This window comes from Psittacula echo (assembly GCF_963264785.1).
Source record: "Psittacula echo genome assembly, chromosome: Z".
NCBI lineage: Eukaryota > Metazoa > Chordata > Aves > Psittaciformes > Psittacidae > Psittacula > Psittacula echo.
In genome coordinates, this window is record NC_137742.1 from 30,017,380 (window position 1) to 30,029,643 (window position 12,264).

At 45.9% G+C, this 12,264-nt stretch overlaps 1 protein-coding gene across 3 annotated transcripts in view; it reads left to right on the forward strand.

The window, feature by feature from the left end:
* Positions 1-5,304: 5,304 nt before the first annotated feature.
* SMARCA2 (SWI/SNF related BAF chromatin remodeling complex subunit ATPase 2) overlaps positions 5,305-12,264 on the forward strand; it is a 121,779-nt gene continuing 114,819 nt past the window's right edge. For 2 of the 3 annotated variants that reach the window (XM_080636701.1, XM_080636698.1), the window contains exon 1: positions 5,305-5,503. The gene's annotated coding sequence lies outside the window, so the exon portion shown is untranslated. Of the gene's footprint in view, positions 5,504-6,525; positions 7,202-12,264 lie in introns of those variants that run through there. The other variant, XM_080636699.1, reaches the window with a different exon arrangement.

Sequence of the window (12,264 nt, forward strand, 5' to 3'; positions counted from 1 at the left end):
GATATCTCCAGAGTTCTACTTACCTGTAACTTTTAACAAGGTCATAATTGAGCATGAACAGAACAACCTTAAGGCTATATCTTGCCATTATTCTACAAGTTGAATGGCAGCAGAGATGGCACCAATTTATTCAGGTGTTTGATAGCCTCCTGAGCACTCAGAAATCCCAGGTCTGCTATTTGCCTTTAGCTTTTCTGATCTCATTGTTCAACTAAGCAGATAGCTGTCACTCACCTAGGGAAATTGTATTCACATGACAAAACTTCCTTCACATGCTGAAAATACATTTAACAAAATAGTGGAACAACTCTCTCTTAACTGACCATTCACCTCCCCATTTTACTGTTTTGTTTTCCTTTATCATCATACCCACTGGATTGGTTATTGATAAAATACATTTTTGAGATACAAAAGCTAAAGAGAAGTTCTTAGACTTGTCGCAGAAGTTCCACCTTTAGGTAGGACAGAATCTCAACATATTCTGCTACTTGATACAAAATGGGTTTTTGTTTTGTTCACTTAGAACATACTAGTAAGTTTTATAATTTTATTTTATAGCTGCTATTGCATTAAAGAGGGAAAAAAAATGCCATGCTTGAGAAATTACAAATAAATTATACTACTCAGTGAGAAAAAACCCCACAAAAACCCCAAACAAAAAACTGAGTACATATGAAACAGGCAATAGCATCAAAAAGTAATACTGTGAAAATAGAAAAAAAATCTCAAACTTTCGTCATCAGAGAGTCAATTACCTTTTCGTCTGTGGCATTTTATTTTTCTTCCTGGTTGCAAAGACAATGACATAATATCTTTCGTGCTATGAAGTTAAGTATGAGAGAAAATGCATATTTAGGAAGAATGTAAGTCAGATGATACAGCAGATTTCTAACAGCAGTTAGAAAGTTTAGGCCAAATTCAGCCTTATTTTGATCCCATAGTCTTCAATAGGCTTAGATCCAGGCAAAACAAAGTTTGTATTTCAAGAAGTGGAGACAGTACATGTAAATGGTTCTCAGATTTTGGATAAATGGTGAGCAATAACTTATTTAAATAATATTTCCTAGGTACTATAATTCCATTTTGTAGTCAATACGCATAACTGCCATAAACAGCAATGATGAAGGAACAAATATACTGGAAGAAAGCATTACACAGATCAAAAAAAAATAGTTATGAAAAGGAAGCTGTAAAGTGAAAAGAAGTGAGTCAAAAGAAGAGTTCAGCAGAGATTTTCATATCAGTTGAACATGCCTGCCTTGGGGAGGAGGGTGGAAAGCAACAACCAAAAGATTCCCACAAAAAGCACCAAAAAAACCACCAAAGCAAACAGGTGTTTTCCAGCCCTTTGACACAGGTTACAATAGGAATAAACGGTACTTCATCAAAATACAAAAATAAAGCCTTCAGACTGACATCAGCAACACAGCCACTCAGTGTTTTTGTCACCTCAAAATGAAACTAGCTACTGCACCTTCCCAAAACAAACATAATCATTAACTACCCCAATGTCAAAAGAACATTTTTAATTCTGCCTGGAAGATTAATTTTATCCTCCTTTTTTCTTCTGTGTTTGCTTTCTACCAAAAAGAATGGCTTGCCCTGGTTTGGAATGGTTTGAGAGTTGCTGAGTCCAACAGAAACATAAACTCTCTTGCAAAGAAGCTTTCTCTACATTATTTAATGCCATTTTTCTTTTCTAGAGAGGAAAGGCAAAGGGCCCTCAGATTTACTGTGAGCAGTGAAGGTGTAAAAAGGAAAAAAAATACTAATTGTAGTTACAGTACAGTATAAAGTAAAAAAGAACAAAAAAAAGGAAGAATCCCTTTACAGCTTTCATTCCATTAGCAAAATTTTCCAAGAATGTTAACTACATTCTTTTATTTCTAAAATACTGTATTGCAACTCGGTTTAAGACAAAGCTAAAGCCAAAATTATAAACTACTCATGGATCAAAAGTTTTACATAATGATATTGGCTATTTTGTATACACAGATTTGAATGTTTCCATTTCTTTGATTTTGCTCCCAAGTACGTATTTTTCACAAACAATGGTGAACTGAAAATATAGCACTTTAACTCTTTTATTTATTTTTCAGATGCTTACTGCTGTGCAGTTAGCACTAATCCTTACACACTTAACCTTTCAGCACTTTTGGCAGGCACTTCACATAGCAAGTAAGATGAAGCTAAGGATTAAGTAGTAAGACTTTGAAAAACTACAGAAACAGTAGTAATTACCACTGTATAGCCAGCACTGTAAGTTGGTGATTACTGCTCCTATTCATCCAATAAAAACAGCCCAAAGCTAAACAGCAAGTAAACAACAGCTGTCACTTAATGACCACCAGGTACATTTGGCACTCCCAACATTGCTCCAGGTCCTTAACTACTCCACCAGGCCCAAGCAGAGAGGCTTCATGTTACATACTGTCACCGGACCATCTGTACTAGCTAGTGGTTTTAATACTGAAGTTCCTCTTACCATTTTTACTCCGCAGCACGAGGTGAAGTCCACAGTAACTTCAGAATTGCAAATACTGCCCATATGACTGATAGAAAAAAAACCATATCTGCATACGTTAGACTAGGCTTGAAGGTGGAAAGGGATCATAGAATCATAGAATAGTTAGGGTTGGAATGGACCTTAAGATCATCTAGTTCCAACTCCCCTGTCATGGGCAAGGACACCTCACACTAAACCATGTCACCCAAGGCTCTGTCTAACCTGGCCTTGAACACTGCCAGGGATGGAACATTCACAAATTCCTTGGGCAACCCATTCCAGTGCCTCACCACCCTTACAGTAAAGAACTTCCTCCTTATATCTAATCTAAACTTTCCCTGTTTAAGTTTTAACCTGTCACCCCTTGTCCTGTCACTACAGTCCCTAATGAATAGCCCCTCCCCAGCATCCTTGTAGACCCCTTCAGATACTGGAAGGCTGCTATGAGGTCTCCACGCAGCCTTCTCTTCTCCAGGCTGAACAGCCCCAACTTTCTCAGCCTGTCTTCATACGGGAGGTGCTCCAGTCCCCTGATCATCCTCGTGGCCCTCCTCTGGACTTGTTCCAACAGTTCCATTTGGACTTAAGTAAAGCATTTGACACTGTGTCCCACAGCATTCTCCTGGAGAAATCAGCTGCTTGTGGCCTGGACAGGAGGATTCATTGATGGGTTGGAAACTGGCTGGATGGCCGAGCCCAAAGAGTGACAGTAAATCATATCACATCTAGTTGGTGACCAGTCACAAGTGGTGTCCCTAAGGGCTCAGTGTTAGAGCCAGGGTTTTTTAATATCTTCACTGATGATCTGGATGAGGGAATTGAATTGTCCTCAGTAAATCTGCAGGCAACACCATGTCGGGCAGAAGTGTTGATCTGCTGGAAGATACGAAGTCTCTGCAGAGGGTTCTGGGCAGGCTGGATCTTTGGGCTTTGGCCAATGATATGAGGCTCAACACAGCAAAGTGCTGGGTCCTGGACCTGGGCCACAACACCCCCATGCAATGCTCCAGGCTTGGGGAAGAGTGGCTGGAAAGCTGCTTGGTGAAAAAGGACCTGGGATGTTGACTGACAGAGCTGAACGTGATCCAGCTTGTGCCCAGGCAGCCAAGAAGGCCAACAGCATCCTAGCCTGTATCAGAGATAGCATGGCCAGCAGGGCCAGGGCAGTGATCATCCCCCTGTACTGGGCACTGGTAAGTCTGCACCTCAAATCCTGTGTTCAGTTCTGGGCCTCTCACTACAAGAGGGACATTGAGGTGCTGGAGTGGGTCCAGAGAAGGGCAATGAAGCTGGTGAACGTTCTGAAGCACAAGTCTGATGAGAAGCAGCTGATGGAACTGGGGTTGTTTAGTCCAGAGAAGGTAAGATTCAGGGGAACCATACTGGTCTCTGTAACTACCTGAAAGGAGGTTGTAGTGAGGTGGGGGTTGGTCTCTTCTCCCAAATAACAAGTGATAGGACAAAAGAGAACAGCCTCAAGCTGCACCAGGGGAAGTTTAGATTGGATATTAGGAAAAATTTCTTCACTGCAAGGGTGAATGCAGTAAATGAGGCCCTCAGTGGCATGGTTTAGTGGTGGTCTTGGCAGTCCTGCGGTAAAGGTTGGCCTTGATGATCTTAATGTCTTCTCCAACCTATGATTCTACATGACAACATGTATGGTAGTTTTAATTTTTGCTGGTTTTTTTTTAATTGACTACAACTGGTGTTCAAAAAAAAAAACAAAACCTCAGTCTGGTGGGCCCATTTTTTTAACGAAGTACCTACTCTTTTGCTACATGAACAGCTATAGCTTCTGCTGACAACATGGCAGCTCTGCGGCACTTGGCTGCAGATCAGGTAAATGATTTACAGTGTAAAAAAATACAAGGCAGGAAAAATACAAGACTAGTATGCGGAGCTGAAAAGCGTACTTCCAAGCCAACAGTTAAAAAAAAATTAAAAAGGACGAAAGTCAAAACCAACATAACCGCGTTATTTACCTTTCCTACCCCTACGAAACGGGAGATCCACCTGCGCTCTTCACGCAGCCTTATACCCGGGAACTACTTCCCCAGCCGTCTCTGGACCTGATGTTCCGCGAGGGTTCGTGGTAAACAGCCACCCGCCAGCCCCAACGGTGCCTCCTCGCAGGCGGCCGTTGGGAGTGGACCCCGCCGGACAGGCGGCTGCAGCTGGAATATTCTCAGCAGCCTCCCCTCGCCACGACAGCACTACCCGCCATCGGAAACCGAGGATAGAGTGCTAAGTAAGTTTCCGGACGAATGACAACGCCCTGCCATACCCGCCTCCCTCTCCCTTTTCTCTTTTAAGGTAGGGATTATCCACCCCACCCCGACCAGCCGCCAGGTACTGGAGCCCCCAGCGCCCGCCAGGCAGCCGGCTCCCCGCCTCCCCCAGCGGCGTGGGCTCTCCCCAGCAGGCTGGGGCAGTGCCACAGCGGGGCTCCAGCACCTCCTTCACCTCTCCACCAACTACTCCCGCAGGTACTCCGTCCTGACGGAGCACGGTCCCGCCGCTCCTTCCTTTCAGCACACAGGGCTGGGGAGAGGTGAAGGGGCGCGGAACAAGCCCGAGCGTGCAGCGCAGGCTGCCCCACCGCTGCACGGCAAGCACAACAACGCAACCCTCGACCTTCGCGCACACACTCGCTACCACAACACTCCCCACGCTCCTGCACACCTCCTCCTCCCCCGCCCGAACCTCACGGCTGAGTGACAGCTAGCCAATGCCAATAGAACCGTTCTTTCTGTGCAGAGGGGCGGGCACTCCCCCGCCAGAGGGCCAATGGGGATGTTGCTTTCTTAGCGGCGGCGTTAGTGAGGGGAGGTGGTGGGAGGGGGCCGGAGGAGGGGCAGCAGTTTAGGAAGAGGAGGGAATGGCTGTCATCAATGAAGTCATGTTCATAATCTAGTCCCTCGCTCCGGTTTCGCACTCGGATGACTCACCGAGGGGGAGAGGAGCGACATCCAGCACGGCGCTCCTCGCGGGCGGAAGGTAAATACAACTTGCAGTTCGGTCCGCCCCCCGACCCGCTCCGTGTCCCTGGCACGGAGGTGTCTGAGCCGTCCTTTATTGTCACCGAGAACGCCGGCAGCGCCTTGCCCACCTTCTCTCTTCTTCCCCAAGCACAGCCTCGGTGGCCCCGACCGCTGTCGTGCCACCTGCTTCCTCTCCCCACATTCCCCGGCGCCCGGCCCTCCCGAATATTTATATCCCCCAGTGGGTGGAGAGAAGAAAGTTTTGATCCGGTATTTCTGGAATAATCACGATGCAAATCTCCGGGGCGGCAGGGTGTGAGGCGAAAAAACCTAACGGCGTCGCTGGTGGCTGATTTGTGAGTCAGCGGCACCGCGGAAGGGACGGGGGAGCGGCGGGGCACCGTGCCCGCCTGTCGGAGCCGCCGTGTTCGCCGGGCAGCTAGCGTTTGTCAACGGCGTGGCCAGCGGGCTCGCACGGCAACAACAGTCAGCTCTTGGCACCTCAGGGTCTTTGAGGCCAAGCGAACGCGTCAGGAGCTCCAGGCGACGCGACCGGGAGGGAAATTGATCCGGGAAGAGACGGACCCCCTATAAACCCCCTGGCCAGGGCAGCTCTGCTGGCCGGAGGCGGCCTCTCCTGCTGCCCCCTCGGGTGTCGGCCGCCCCGTGGGTTGGTTTTCGGCGGCAGCCGCGGGTCGCAGGATGAAGTTCACGGTGTCCAGAGGCGGGAGAGTGTGTTGCGGTGGAGCTTTTTCTCCGCCTTGGCACACGCTCGCACAGACTCGTCGGAGGCAGGGGAAGTAGAGAGGCACGAGGAGGGGGAAGGATGGTGCGTGGGGGAGCGGTCCTGCGTGCGAGAGTAGCGGCGTTCCCTAGCAGATCTGGGAGGCCATGATCCGGATAATCTCCGTGCCTGCCTGTCACACGCACTACACATAGCGGAGAGAGGAGGGGATGGGGGCTGGGACTTCGCCCGGCAGGCTGCGGCTCCTGTTGCTTAACACAGTCTCGGTTTTTAACTGAGCAGTCACTCCAGCTATAAAGGTGTCGCGATTTACTTCCCAGAATAGCTTGTGTCGTTCCCCTCAGCTCTGTCTCCCAGCAGAATTCAAGCCGCCCCCCCCCCAACACCCCCGCCACCTTGCAGCAGTCGGCGAAGCGGAGTAGCACAAAACATGCGCTTGCAATTTTGTATTCGCCTTCCAAGCAAAAAGCATTTTATTTCCGGTGTGCGCGGAAATTTATTTTTCCTCCCCAGCCCGGGTCGGGCGGGAGTGAGGATGCGTACACACGCGGATGCTCAGGTAGACGCGGCTCGTCTGCCCCGTCGGGAGAAGGGGGGGGTGGCAGTCGGCACCTGGAAAAGTTCTCTCCCCTGCAGGAGGCGGGGGAAGGCAGCGGGTCGCTGCAGCAGCTAGCTCCCGGGCGGGGCAGGAAACAGCGGAGCCAGTCCCCCGGCCGCCGCGGGGAGAGAAGGCGTTGGCAAGCGCTGGTGGTGACGGGGGTGGCCTTTCTCGTCCCTCTACTTGTGCGAGCGGCGGCGGATAAGGAAGTCACCGCCGCCACACACAGGCACACAGACATGTTTGGTCGGTGTGACATGGTGGCGGAGGGAAGGAGCAGCAGGGGAACGGGCCCGGGCCAGCCCTGAGGCATGCCCTGGCCGCTTGCCCGCCTGCCGCCGCTGAGGATTTCTCAACACCCCGCCGTGGAGGTACGGGGCCCTGCGCGGCCCGCGGCCGGGAGCGGCGCAGCCATTCCTTCACGGAAGGGAGGTGGAAAGAGGCAGCTGGGCTGGATGTCCAGGCAGGGACGGCTTAGAGGCTGTCGGCGGAGCGAAAACTTTGCACAAAGCCAGAGGGGGAGATTTGGGCCGTGCCGGCTGTGCGCGCCTGCCTCTGCGCCTCTGCGGTGGAGGCGGGGGGGGTGTGGGTCGGCGGGCGGCCCGGCGCCGAGGCCTGCGCGCCGCCCGGCAGGGCCGGAAAACCCGCACGGCGCCGCCGAGGCAGAGCGCTGCCGCTGGGGAGCGGGCGGCCCGCGGCCCTCCTTCGCCCGTGCTCCGTGCCGTGCGCGCGGCCCGGCACAGTGCCGCGACTTAACCCTTCTCTCGCCCCCGCCCCCCCCGGCGGCTTTTCATTATGTCCGTGGTGCGGGGAGAAATGGAGTTGTTTATTTTGTCTCCTCCCGCCCGCCCCGCAAATTTATGATGGTGGAACAACAAACTGCACACGGCTGGAAAAGTTAGAGCTCTTGGAAACTCGAACTGAAGTTACAGTTGACTGATTGTTAACGGATTATGTTGTGGGGTTTTTGGTGGGTGGTTTTTTCTCCCTTTCCCTCCCTTCTCACTCCCTCTCTCCCTTAAGAGTGCGTAGAGAGAGTGGTTAAGTGTCAGCATGACTGCATAGATCGCGCCGAAGTTGGTTTTCCTTGACATCTGCTGCTTATGTTTGATATACTAGACTTAACAAGCTTTAGGTTAACGCTGTTCTTTTAAGGTATCGAATGTTTTAGATAGGTAAGTAAATGACTGAAGAATTGAAGTTGTCTAGATTATTTTTCTTACCACTTCAAGTGTTCTGCATGCTTTCTGTAAAAAAAAAAAAAAAAAAAAAAAATTATATGGCATCCATGACATGGCATTGTTCCACTTGCATTCTTTTCTGTTTTGCTTTAGATTTCTTCAGTGTTACTCGGTTTTAACCGCAGCCCCTAAGACCTAGACAGTAAACATTGTGCCAGATTTTAATTCCTTTAGTAGTATACCAGGTACATGTTAGGGGTGGACTTTATCTTCTGTGTAAGTTAGTATTGTTGTGCAAATAAAGGCACATTTTCTCTTTGGGAACCTAATTGCTCTGTCACTGTCTTTGACTTTGTATTGTTCTTTTATTATTCTAAGGGAAAAAGTGTACCAGAAGGATAAGATTGGAGGCAGACTTTCATGTCCGTGTCTATCAGTAATAGAAAGCAGAAAGACTATATGCCTAATGAGCATTTAAAAGTAAATCTAAAGTTATGATACAGCATATGTGGACTTGACAGAGGTGAGAGTAGAGCTTCATTAAATACAATATTTCATGAGTTATGTCTCAGCTTTAGGAGTGCTATTTCTGTGGTGGTTCATAGAACACGCGCCAGAAAGAGTGTGTTCAAAGCAGTCTTAGATCTTCTCTTTTGTTCATTTCTGAAGTGGCCTGTGATCGTTTCTTGTCAAGTTTGAAAAATGCTTTCACAAACACCTGAGGCTTAAAAATTGACAAGAGAAAATGTGCTCCAGCTAGCATTCTTATATTAAATATATTCTTGACAAAGGTCTGTATTAATATCTGCAGATATGTTTTTGCTATTTTTGTTGGACTTTTTAAGTTAAGGTCAGAATGTGCACAGTAGTGACTCTGAAAAATGTCTGCACTTTTACTTCAGTTTTCGTGGACCTGATCAGTAATATTGCTGTCAACTGGTCATTCTTTTCAGAAGGAGACCTTTTATTCTTTGTATAACCAAGAACATTTTTACAAATTACTTATTAAAATGCCCATTATATTTTTTTAGCGTTTTTTCTGCTGCAGTCGAAATGCTGTACATTTGAAGAGTGTTTCCTGGACCTCCACCTCTTTTGAACTTTATCCATTCAGGTTTTTTTATTTGTTTGAGCCTCTACTGAAGTATAAATGCAGTGTTATGACATAAAGATCACTTGTGAAAATGGCAGCAATGTTATGACAGCAAGATCACTTGTTGTGAAAATGGCAGGAGAGAAAAGCTTATGCCTTATTTGCAAGATAAAATAAGGAAGGATGAATAAGGGAAAGAAGTAAGGCTGTCTTAAAAAAGAGCCTTGGTAGTTTGCAAACATGGCAGACTAATTATGAGAATTGTACATGTAAAGTCACCAATTCTTAGGCGTGAACATTTTCCTGTTTGTCTCCGCTTGGTAGAGAATGTTTCCCATATATCACTGCAGTGTTTGAGGGCCCAGGTGGATCATTTAGACCTGGGACCTTTGGAAAAATGCTGAAAATAAGTTTGTTGTTACAGAAATGATACATTTTTAAAATTTTCACTAGTATTTTACCATAAGTAACTTGTATTTGAAACAATCTTCTCCCTTTTTTCTCCTCTTCTTTCCCATTTAAGTGAAGACAAGGCCTGGCAGTTGTAGTAACGGCGAATTCCTGTCCTCCTGCCTACATCTCATTTGGCTTTTGTTTTTCAGAGTCTAATGTGAAGATTATGTTCAATAACTGTGATTAACACCTGTTGTAAAGGTCATGGTATGGAAACTTAACCAGTTTCTGTAATCAGTCTGTGCTGTCATGACTTAGTTTTCTGTGCCTGAAATGTGCACTAGAATCCACATATATAACAAACATGGACTTGATCTTGAGCGTTGTCTGCAATTAAATTTCTAACTGCAGCTATCTGCTCTTTCTGATGGCTGTTTCCTTCTGCAGTAAAGCCATCAGAAAGGATCATATGTCTATGCTGTAGTCTCTTCATTGAAAAGTATGGTCACATAGCTTAGCCTAACTTTGAGAACTGTGACTTGTGGTGACGCCTTTTGACTCTGTAGTACATTCAACCCCCAGCTGTTAGCCAGTCGTTTCTTGTTACTGATTTTAGTTTTTCATAACAGAGTAGGCTGTAATTTGGAGTAGTTGAGAAATGGCTTTATGAAAAACTGAAACAGCTACGCAGTAGGAGTAAGAATTTCTGCAAAAATATTTGTAAAGGGTTGAAGGTGGGAAATATTAGGACTGTCATTCTGAAGTAAACTGTCTGTGCATGTGAAAAAGAGCCTCATGCTACATGACTTCACAGTGAGGTTTCTGGAGTAAGCACACCACTCGTTCTGCTAGTTCTGCTGGTGTGCATGCAGACAGTCTTTGGTAGACAGCTAGACAGGCAGCTAAAGTGGTGTCCAGGAGCTTTTGTCTCTGGCCTAAGTGTCTGGATAAGCAATTAAAGTGCAGCATTTCTGATCCTGTGGTTTTGTAGTTTAAACTGCAAATTTCCTTCAGGTTTCGAAGTTACAGTAAAGTTACACACATGACTATGCAAAGGCAGAATCTTTCAGTATGTTTGGCTTCTCTTACGTGAACTGAGTAACTCTGGTTTATATTAAGATTTTACTCTTTTTACTGATTTTTTTTGTTGTTTCATGTAAACCTACTTATTGATTGAATCACTGATGAAATGACAATAGTTAAATCCTGATAAATGTTAAAGCAGAGTGTTCTTTGGGGTTGTACAATATGAAACACTTGATTTGCTTCTAAGTGTTGTAAGCTATTTGTTTTAATTATGATGAGCTACTATCATCCTGTCATTATTAATCACTTCTTAAACTTTAAACATCTTAATTTGGTGGTGTTTAGCAGATTAAGAAAATACTACTAAGAAAATCACTGGCAGTATTGTTTCATGTTTTCTGTGATAGTATAATAAAGATAACTCCTTTGGCCTGTAGTGTATCACAGTTTCATGGCATAGCGTTTCAAAGCCACCATGACTTCAACTGAAGATATGTGGGGGAAGTAGACTATTTTTCTGTGAAGGCAAAGTTGCAGTCTGCTTTGCAGGGTGTATGTGGCTGTTGCGTGGGTCCATGCTTCCTTTCCGTCATATCTAAGTGGTGCAGTTTGCTTACTTTCCACTACCTATCCAAGGCGGGGGATTTGACCAAAGCATCCTGGCTGAAGTTCAGTTTAGGCTGACTTAGTCACAGAAAGGCAGAAGTTATATTGGATGGTAAAAAGAAACAGCCAGAAGAATTATTAATACTTTCTGCTCTCTCGTTAGACTTAATGTGTGCCCTGTGTCAAAATAGTCTATAATCTCTGGGTCTTTTTGGGTGACCAGCTGGCCTTGAATGACAAAGTAATGCAGGTGATTTGTTACCTGCTGTGTTCTTGTTTTGAATCTACTAATATTGAACACTTTATTCATGTGAAGGAAATCTGTGCCTTTGTTACCTTTGGGCTTATAGCAGCTTTATGCCAAGATACATATCATGTCCTGTGCATCCTGAAATATTGAGCCAATGGAGACCCTAGTTTATGGTGAATTAGCTACATCTGCAAAACCTTCTAGGTGCATATAAAGTGATAGTGCAGCAGCCTTTACGCTTAGGAAGTACTCCCTCAAGTTCTTTGTAATGTAGACATTCATTGTCGTAAGCTGTTGAGCGGAGTCACTCTCTTCAGCTTCAGCTCTTGGGTTTGTGGCTCTTCTTGTATTTTCATCTGCCTATAGTTACCTTGACGATAGGTTATTTTTTTTTTTCTCTCTCTGCCTCAATTCTGGTGTGTCCAGCAGAGGTGGAGAGATTCTCTGAGACCACAATAAGAACTGCATGATTTGCCACAACTAATTCAATCCCCACTAGTTCCATTTGGGACTGTTTACAAAAGAGATTGGTGATGTTGGTGTAAATAAACCTGAGAAGGGATTGCAGTTCAAGAAGAGATACGTCTTACTTGAAATCATGTGCATAACGCTACTCTCATGAGGGTTTTGAGGAAATTTTAAGATTGGACACTTGAGAAACAATTAGATGGTATGTAATGCATTTGAGAATCAGGGCCAGCAGCCTTATCATCCTTACCATTTGGGACAATCAAATTCTATTTATTTAAGTCTTTGTAATCTGTTAGAAGAATTTACTTTTTTTTTTTTTTCTTCCTCCTCCCTTCATCACCTTTCCCTTGTAATTCAGACAGACACTACTCATTAAAAAGCAGTTCAAACAAATGGGTCAAGACTGGCTTTGGC